This window comes from Nesoenas mayeri (assembly GCF_963082525.1).
Source record: "Nesoenas mayeri genome assembly, chromosome: 23".
Taxonomy (NCBI): domain Eukaryota; kingdom Metazoa; phylum Chordata; class Aves; order Columbiformes; family Columbidae; genus Nesoenas; species Nesoenas mayeri.
In genome coordinates, this window is record NC_137574.1 from 2321681 (window position 1) to 2331144 (window position 9464).

The following is a 9464-nucleotide window of genomic DNA, read 5'->3' on the forward strand; positions in this document are numbered from 1 at the left end:
GGTAGAAATACTAGTTCTTCATGTTGCTAGGTAAATTTCTAACTAAGGCCTTTAGTGTATTTTTTAAAATGGCTAAATTATTTTCACTGTGAAAATAATCCATTCGGAATTATTCTGGAACATTTGTCTGCACAAGAGTAGAAACGCAATGTATGTATAACTGCATTAAAATTGTATTTTACAGCTCATTACCTATATTAGAGTGATGGGGCTGCAAATGTCAATACACATATATAAATTACAAAAGTTAATGTGGCTTATAATTAAAATCTGAACATTCTCTCAAGCTGGCATTTTGGCAATGGGGACCTCACGTCAACCCAGACCACAAAGCAATGGTGTTTTAGCAAGGAGCCCCAAAATAATTGGCTCATAATTTCCGTGCTTTGGAGAACTTTGGCCTGTGGAAGTTCGCGGCAGGGCCCGAGGCCCACGCCGGGTGTTCCAGGCATCGCCCACTGAACAAAGCTGCCGTTTCTCTCATTGTTTCCTTTGGAAGAGCAGCTGTTATCCATTGCAGAAACTATTTCAAAACAAATACCGCTCAGGTTTTTCGGCTTGGTTTCTCCCACATCCTAGAGGGCACGCTCACACCCCTGCCTTCCCCCATGCACTGCTCCTTAATGAAACAAGCAGGCTTGACTCTTGCTTCCTCCATGTAAACAGCAAAGAAGGGCAGCAGATCTCTAGAGAAAATGGTAAAATAGTGGAAATAGTCCGACCTAGGCAAGATGTGCTTTCTGGTGTGGGGGAAGCGGAAGGCACGAAGACCATTGCTGATAATCCCTGGAATGCCACTTTCCAGCCCCCTCTAGTAGGTGGTTATGGTGTGGGACAGCAACATGCCACTGAGACTGTTGTGCTCTCTCCAGAACAACATATTTGCAGTATTTGCATGAATAGTCGGTTATCTGAAAGGTCAAGGCGAAGGCAGGCTCCTGACGGCCCTGTGTCTGCCACATAACGGCGACTTGTTCTGGAGCAGGGGGAGGCAACCAAGACGAAGGGACGTGGAGAGCGCAGCCATGTCGGCATCAGAGCACGGTCACCAGGGGAAGGTGGAGGGAGATCAGTGAAACAGCGTGTTTGATATCACTGTTGATACCCCGTTGTTTGACACCGCTGTTCCAAACCATAGTGAAGCCAATGACAAGTCATCTTTCATAAAGACCTTCTGATTATCTCAACAAAAAGTTCTCTCATAGCATCCTATATCAGAGCCAGGTGAATCGTCATGGAAAATTCCTCCACACAAACACACTGCGAGGGGATCCTGAAAGCCAGTGTTTCCCACATCATCCTGGCAACCCGGGCTCGGAATGCGATGCCTGCAGGAGCTGAATCAGTGTGTGTTTGTCACTCATTATCCTCTCTGCTCTCTGCTTCCTGGGGCAACAACTCGTATCTTAAAAGCAAAGGGCTGCATCAAGATTTAATTAGAAAACTAACTCAGTGCCAACTGTTATTTTTTTTCCCCCAGAGATAAAATGCAGCCAGAGATGCCCGAGATATTGTCTCAGTTGCAGTGAGTTGATCCTTTGCCTCGTTAGGTTACAGTAGACTGTTGTATGAAATGCTTTTTGGCCAGAGAAAAGGGGACAAACCCACCTGTCTTCAGCTTGTTCTTCTGGGAAATACACCCACAAGGAACAGCAGACCCAAACACGAGTGATACGACGTTCAGAGGCAGATTATGCAGATTAAATAGAAACAGCAATGCAAATTTATGTATTCTAATTTGAAAAGCCTATTTTCAGTGTTGAAATAAGTCATTTTCCCAGTACTTCATGTGAATTCATTCAGTGCAGCTGTTTGGTGTCTGCAACAGCCATTATCAGCTGTCAATGTAGTTGTGAAGTCTGCAGCCTGTAAATATTTTCAGGAGCTGTCCTTTCTCATGGTTAGCTTTGCTCTTTCTCCCTTCCTTTTTTCTCCAATCAAGCATGTGGTCTTGTTCTGCCATTTTATTGTCACATTGTGATCAATGTAAGGAACCCTGTATTGCTGCAGAGTCAGGTTCAAAGAGGCTTGAGCGCCTGGCTTAAAATGCTTTTCTCTCCTTTTTTTGTTTAAAAATATACATTCCTGTGTAATGTCGGTGTTACGTTTACTGATAGAGATGCTGCTTTCACCAGTGGTTCAGAGTTACTGATGAGATGGCAGCAAGGTAGAAACTTGCTGGAGAAACCCGACTGGTGGCAATTAGAGCAAATGATATTAAGAGGTTATACAGTAGAGCAAAAGTGGAGATCTGTTTTCTTACGTGATTTTAAGGAAAGAGAAAAGCAACTGCAGGATCTTCCTGGATTCTGAACAAGCTCTCGTGTGATCGAACTTACACCACAACTGCAAGAGAAGGGCTGAGAGACTGAAGAGCCAAGTGACATCTCCGCTCAGCTGACACTGCTAAAACACTGTTAAAGACACCCAAACCGGCTTATTTTGCTGCTGTTTCCACTGTATCCAAGGAACGACAAGAGCATCCACATTTGGATCAGTTACTTCCATTTGGAATAGCTGCAGTTTGAGCATAAATGCTGCTTCAAGGCTGCAGTTCAGCATGGAGAGCTCTGCAACAGAATGGACTTGATAACCCTGCTCCCTTATTTAAGGTCAAATGACTGATAAACCTGTGAAGAAGGACTTCTTAGAAATGACCTTGGTTTAACAGAGCTGTTAGCTTGCAGCACGCGTCATTTCTCAAGAGCGCCCCTGGTACCCACAGCCTCTCCACTTCTTTTGAAACATGGGCTACACGCTGCTTGCTGCATTCTCTTCCATCTACCGAGTTTTAATTCTTTACACAAGCTTGACAACCAACTGCTTCCCTAAAGATGAAGTGCCTTCATTTCTTGTTAAAGCCTTATTTATAAATATAAGGATTGAAAACAATTATGGCTGAGAAAAACGAAAGCTACTTCATATGAAATAAGATCAACTAGACGGACTGCAATGCAAAAGACAAATTTATTGGAAGAGTTCCGTAGTCGCTATTACAATAATCTGAAATTCACCTCTTTAGATTACAAGGAAAGAAAACTAAGATCTTTATATGTAAAAAGCAAATCAGACCAGACTTGGTTTTACCTTTAGTCAAATGCCACAGCATGCACCAGAGATTTCACTGCTGCTCATTTGGTCTCAGGAGTGAAGGTTAAACTCTGCCTGGAGGAAAACAGATTGTTCTCTAGAGGGCTGAAGAAGGTGTGGACCATAATCTGTTTCCATCACCGACCACGGGACTCATCCTCTCGTCACCGCTGTTATTACAGTTCTGGTTTGGTGGTGGTTTTTGTTTGGGGGGGGTGGGGAGACGACACACGTCTGAAATCCTCCCGGTTACGCAATCGCTCCGACCGCCGAGTCGATGCCAAACGCCTGGAACGCCAGAAAGGCCATTGGAACGCCTAGACCTGAAACCAGGTCATACCTCACTGGGCCTTGCCTTGATTATTTTCACTTTGACTGCAACACAGACAGGAAATGTGGACATCGACAGCGAAGAGCCGGCTTACGTAACAGTCATGCTTTCCCTACATGCTTCCTTTCATCCCTTACATGACACTGATGCTTCATTATCTAATCCCTTATTTAAACGCATGATTAAAGAGAAACCCTGCAGAAACCACACCCTGGCCAGCTTTTCGTTGGTAAGCAACGTCTTTCATTAAAGCAATTACAACCACTGCCAGGGAACTTAATTGTAAGTCTGGGAATCACTGTGTGTTGTATTTTCACTTTTCTTTGCTCTAGAGAAGCCAGCCTCTCTATGCCTACAGTAAGATATTCCAACACGGTACCTCTAGCATTATATAGCAGCCATTGGACCTGATATGTGATCTTGCATTGCAGCCCTTGGTCTGTCTGACCATTGAAGACTGTACATTGACCCTGCAGCAGCATTTTGGTACCTGTTGTCCAAGTGATGGGGACAAACTGACTTTAATTAAAATCAGCGGGGTGGGGTACAAGGTTCTTCCATTGTGCTTGGGCCAAACTGTCCTGGAGGACAAATATTTCAAAAGAAAACAAAAAAATGTCTAAATCACTTAAATGGATTACTGTTTTAAATGCACATGGCTTTTCCTTTGAAGCATTGCTTTTGGCACACGTGGCTTTTCAACAGAATATTGCTAGCCAGCATTAAGGCACAAAATCCACCGTACTTTGCAAACTGGTGCTTCACTTAATGCTCAAATGGAGTTACTGTGCGATGGCTCCGTCTGCCAGGAAAAGGCAAGTCTGTGCTGAGCACGCTGACTCACAGATGGGCTCTTTTGTATCACTTCTATTCCATAATCCACCATCCGCACTGGCCCCTCTTCAGGCGTTTAGCAAGATCTTGCCCGTAAGAGTGCGATCCAAAGCGTGATCACTGGAGATGTGACTCACCCCGTTGTAAAGCTGTGCAATAACGTTCAACCCAGGTAATACCTTTAGCCTCTGATTAACACAGCGCAGATGCTCTCGGCATTTCTATGAAAAGCTCATCTGCTGTTGCTGCCGCTCATGTGCATCCTCTGGGGATTTTGCTCTGTTTTCCTTTTCCCTCTGGAATCATTTCATTTGGTTAGATTCCAATTCTGCTGCACAGAATCCAACTCTGAGAAGAAGTGAAGCTGTGGCAGGAAGGATGGAACGTGCACAACAATTCCCTTGTGAGATCTGTTGTCCAATAAATAACAAGCCAAGGTTCTAATTAAAACAGAACTTGTCTGATTTAGGAGTTAAACTGTGTACTAATTCCAAAATTCAGTTTGATATGTCACAGTAACACTCGAGCTCTATTCAGATCCATTTTGTATTGACCCGATGCACAGTAAAAAAATGGGGGGGAAAGTGTTGATGTCACCAACTACAAATTAGTGCTGTGGTTCCAGGTTATTCACACAGACTGCAACTCAAATTTCCAAAGACTGTGAGTCTTTAGACACCATGCGATGACATTTTAAGTGGGGGGAGTGCGCTGAACATAGGAAAGAGCCGCCGAATAGGTAAATAACAAAGGAGTGTGTGCAATTCACTAGACAATATCAAGTATGTAAAACTATAACTGTAAGATCCAAGTTTTTATTCCATCTTCTCACACAAAGTTACAAATACTTTTTGGAAAGCCATGAAAAACAATTTCCTATTATGGCAGTAAAAAACTGAGCAGACATATTTTGTGCAAATTTTTCAATAGCTTTTACGTCAACTGACAATGATCATAAGAAATTTTAGCCATAAATATTGTTTAGTAAACAGTAAAACTAGAGGCTTGGGTTAAAAATATTCTGAATCGGAACAGCTGTGTGTAACCAGCTGAGATGAATGGAAGGTGATCAGAATGTAGAAAGCGTATGAAAAGTCCCTTGTCCTCCTCCTAAGAACAGAAATCAGAGTGATAAGGAGAGCAAAAAGATTTTAGTATCACGGAAAGAAATTGAGGATGTAACATAGGGAAGGGTGGGAAAGGGCCACTCTGAACTGGGCCTGTTTGCTGGGTGAGGGTGGCAGCCCAGTCCTCCCACTGCGGGAAGACCAGAGCTCCTCAGGTTCCTTTCCAAGCGCCTCCCAAAGCTGATCCCTGAAGCCAAACACAACAAAGTTTGCAAGGGCTATTGTTAGTCTGAAGCAAACAACTTTTCAGATGTCTGACCGAAGCGAGTTATTAGATGCTAAATGCAGAACAGCTCAGCACTAACACCACTTCCAACAGCCTCCCAACCTGTATCTCTTGCAGAGGTATTTGCCAACTACAATGTTAGAGTTACTACATACAACTGTGGACGAATTCCCCAGAGCGGAGGAACTGTGGCGATGAAGTTTCTGAAAAAGGTCAAGGCTTCCTGCTGTGTCCTGAGTTGAAGCAGTTTCTCTGGTCACAGTTTCCAGCAGGAGGAAGAGAGTGGCCCAAGGAAAATGACAGTTGTACATCCCAGGAGGGAGCTGGGGCTCTGGAGCTGGACAAGAGGACACTGAGGGGTGACCTCATTCATGTTTACAGATATCTAAAGAGTGAGTGTCAGGAGGATGGAGCCAGGCTCTTCTGGGTGACAACCAGTGATAGGACAAGGGGTAATGGGTGCAAACTGGAACACAAGAGGTTCCACTTAAATGTGAGAAGAAACTTGTTGGGGGTGAGGGTGGCAGAGCCTGGCCCAGGCTGCCCAGGGGGTTGTGGAGTCTCCTTCTGTGCAGACATTCCAACCCGCCTGGACACCTTCCTGTGTAACCTCATCTGGGTGTTCCTGCTCCATGGGGGGATTGCACTGGATGAGCTTTCCAGGTCCCTTCAACCCCTGACACTCTGGCATTCTGTGAAAATTTGACATACAGACTGTCAAATCTACAACGAATTTGGAACAAATTGAAACAAATAATATTTATCCCGTCTTCCCTAAGCACAGGTCATCTCCAACTTTATCCAACTGTTTAGATATTGTCTAATGCATGTGAACAGATGAGTCATCCAGCGATTAATAACTCCCAATACAGCTGTCACCCACAGCAAGGCTTAAACACTGACTTGAACATCAAAGCTACGCAAGGGCAAACGCGCGTAATCGAATTAATAAATGAGATTTTGCAAACTGGAACTGTTCTGAGGTTCTTCAGCACTAGGCTGAAAAACGATGTTTATTGTAAGAGTTTATTCCCTGTGTTCATAACAAGCTGTCACTCTCCGGACAGAGCACACGCTGCCATTGATCTCACACCAAATTCTGGTGTCTGTTAACTGCTCCTCACAGGATCTTACGTTCAGGCATCAAAGATTATTTAATATTGTCACTTAGCATCGCCCTGTATTTACTTACAACCTGCTGCCTCTTTTAACAGTGCTGACGCATTTAGGAAACAACTGTATTAAAAGTCAAACAGGCTGTCTTGCAGTTTGCACGTTTCCACTTTGTTTTAGCGAATTTTCTCCATCCTATCCTTATTTATTTTTTCTTTTCATGCACTACTTTATTTTTGCACTCAATACTGTTTTAAATGTCCCTCAACAGCAGCAGCTCTCATTCTATTTTTGCCCATTTTTCACAATACTTACCCACTTCGCACCTAATCCCATAACCCTCCCCTTTCTATTTTGCTGTTTGTTTCTCAAGCTCTCACCCTGATGAATAAGGCGCATACCTTATTAATCATACTGATTAATCATATATTGAACACGCACACAGAAGGTGCTGTAGCTCGCTCACCAGGCAGGTGACCACGCACAGCAGGGCCCGGTCAGTCAATCTGAGACTGCAGAACATGTGTAATTTCTTACCTAAAGGATCTTCCCTGTCAACACCCTAAACTGAAACAGCCGTTGGAGGCAGGAGCAACCTGCCTATGGTATAGTAGTTATGGAGGAATCAATGCATTTTACCCACCAAAGCTGCCGCTAACACGGTTCAGTCATTGCCCAACAGAGCATCTGCCATCCAGGTACCTCCCGTCTATCTCTCAGGTGTGTCTGTTGAATGCTGTATTTTGCAACTTGAGCATCAGTTACAGTTGGAGACAAAGTCGCCGCTCCGGAGTTTTCAGAGCAACCCATGGGAACAGCAGATTTCCTCGGTCATTTGCCCTGTTTATAGGAGCACTGTGCAATCCCCTCCACTGGGAAACTGCTAAATATATTGTACCTCTTTGCAAGGCTGAGCGTTTTCCGCTATCTTGTAGATCTAAGGAAGTTACTCTATAGGAAATGAATCATTGATGCTGGACTGAAAATGAGCAAAAATGCATAAACGTACAGCATTTATGTTTGACAGTTCCCTACTGGAGTCTTCACGTAAATACCACATCTCAAGCAATCATTGTAAAGCCCTAAAATACCCTTTCAAAGAAAACGTGCATTTTTGAAAAGGCTTTTTTGTGAGGCTTTTGTTTGCTTGTTTGAATAAAGTGGCTCTGAGGATTGGAAAAAAAAGGGTTCCTGGGCTGACTCCAGTTGCTTTCCTGGCTGTTTTCCAATGATGTTCAAATCAGGAGTTGTTCAAACTAGCAAACAGTAGTTCTGTGGTTTACTCACGCGAAAAAGCGGGGAGCTCTGGTATTTTTTTAGCACATATTACTACCAGGCTCCAAGAGTACCCTCTCCTGTCATGTGCATAAACATCGCCTTGACCAATAGGGGCAAATTTAGATGCTTCCCAGAATGATTCGTTGCATTCTCACGACAGTTGCGATCCCAGACTGGATTAGATCCAGTGGGAAAAATGTTTAGACAAAGTCCTGCACCAAACAACGCTCCTGAGAGATGAGCCTGTGGTTTGCCTACAACAGCAAGTAAGGTTCCAGCAAGATGTTTAATCATGTGCATTACAACGACCTGTTCACAGAGTGATACTCCAGAGAGATTTCAGGCCAAAAAACCTGAGCGTCCAGCAAATGTGCTTGTTATCAACATCAACCTCTTGGTTCAGCTCTGTGTAATTCAAATATCGTGACAGTGCAGAAATGGAAACCAGAAGAATAAAGGAGGTGCATGGGGAGACCGGGGAAGGAAGATGCCCCTTAACCCTCTCTCCAAACACGTTCCCTCCTCACCTGCTGGATTTTAGGCTTCAGGAGTCCTTAGGAACTATTTAGCTAAAAAGACCGTGCTCCTCGTTGGGTGATCAAACACAGAGTTAAGTGCGGGGAGACCGGGAGCTGCAAAGTGCAAACGCAGCATGAAATTGGAAGCAGGGAAATGGTTTTAGCACCTTTATGATGCTGCACCAGCCAGAGCGTAACCAGCAGGGTGGGAGGAGCAACGGCTCCCCTGTGTCCAACAGCTTCCATGGCAAAGAAAAGAGATGAAGAGGAGGACCACTGCGATCAAAACCACCGCAGGGAGGCACTGGGAGGACACCGTCACTGTTTCTAGGCAAAAATGGAACTGGGTGAGCAGCTGGTTTTGGATTCCAGGTGTAAGCAGCATCACACCAAAGTACTTTTGCCTCCTCAAACATTTCTACCTGCACTCACATTTTACTTACAGATTTTGCAACGGATTTGCTTCCCATTCACTGCACAGTTACGCTGGAAGAGCTGAAGAGCAACCACGGCTCCTTTTGCGCAGTCAGATGTGACGCAGCGTATAATGGCTGGGGCAGAGTTTATATCCATCACAAACGATAATTCTGTAGTAATACTAACAGCTCCTTTAGCGCCTCAGGCATTTTAGAGACTGAGCTCTGACAGCAGCTCAGGCCAGAAGTTGTTCCATGTGAACAGACAGAAAGCAAAATGATAAAACTCTTCTACCAAAATATTTCTGGCAACAAGACCCGATGAGGCAGCACATGCAGAAGCTCCAGTTCCCGAACTGCTCAGCTCCTTTGCCTTCTCAGTTCCCAAGACTTAAACCCATCTTGGATCTCTACTCATTTCCTTTCACCAACTACTTTGGGACACTATTACTGCCCACTACTGTGGCATGGAGTCCAAAAAACCAGCAAATATTATCATTCTATTACTATCACAGTTGAAATTTGGTTCCA